Source organism: Octopus bimaculoides, chromosome 1, assembly GCF_001194135.2.
Source record: "Octopus bimaculoides isolate UCB-OBI-ISO-001 chromosome 1, ASM119413v2, whole genome shotgun sequence".
NCBI lineage: Eukaryota > Metazoa > Mollusca > Cephalopoda > Octopoda > Octopodidae > Octopus > Octopus bimaculoides.
Genome location: NC_068981.1, coordinates 77174561 through 77175799, shown reverse-complemented (window position 1 = coordinate 77175799; position 1239 = coordinate 77174561).

Below are 1239 nucleotides of genomic sequence, written 5' to 3'. Positions count from 1 at the left end.
TATATATATATATATGGTGATCAAAAAATCAAAATAAGTGACACGGATTTTAAAGATGACTGCACCGTGTTGCTTATTTTGATTATTTGATCACCTTGCTTTTGGAATGGTTTTTGGATAATACCATACTATATTCTGGTGTCTAAACATAAGTACCATATTCAATTTTTAATCTAAATCTAAATCTTATATATATATATATATGTTTAAATCGCCAAAATACACTGATAATAACTACAGAAATCAACCGTCCGAAGGCAAACGGACGAAGACAATCTTTCAACATACATTCACGTATTTGGACGCACGTGGACCAGTTTCTGGACTGACATTATAGCCTAACCTTCCTCAGCAGGCGTTATTATGATAGAGATCCCCAACCCGTCGGGTGCGCTGCAGCTGATTCGATTTGCGTCGAAATTATGTTAGCCACCAGTGTGAAAATAATTTCAATACGGAGCAAACAATTCACGAGAAAAATAATTAGCGAAGATATCATTGACTCTGTTATTATCTAGAGTATCAATTTAAAAATGATAAGAACAGAATCAATAATATAGGCAATTTCAGGCCCTACAAAAAAGCATTAAATAGCTGAAGGATTAAAATTAATCAAAGGACATACTATGTATGTCTCCCTGCTGGAAATAACAGTCAAAACTCTTATTTAAATCGCCAAAATACACTGATAATAACTACAGAAATCAACCTTCCGAAGGCAAATGGGATAAGACAATCTTTCAACAGACATTCTAGTATTTGGACTCAATTGAACCGGTTTCTGGACTGGCACCTGTGTGAAAATAATTTCAGTACTGAGCAAATAATTCATAAAAAAATAATTTACGAAGATACCATTGACTTTGTTATTATCTAGCGTAACAATTTAAAAATGATAATGACAGAATCAATAATATAGGCGATTGCAGGCCACCCAAAATGCATTGCATAACTTGTGAATTTCTGTTATTATCATTTTAAAATTGTTACAGATGATAACAGAGTCAATGGTATCTTCGCAAATTATTTTTTTGTGAATTATTTGCTCCATATTGTATATATATATATATATATATATATATATATATATTTAAGAAAGAGATTTGACGCCGATGTCCATATGAATGTATTTAATACGATGTTAACATTTCTGTATACAGCTATATTTGACCACTAAGTATAAGTCAAATATATCAGTTGCCATACACTTCATCAGGAATAACTTTCTTTAGAACAAAC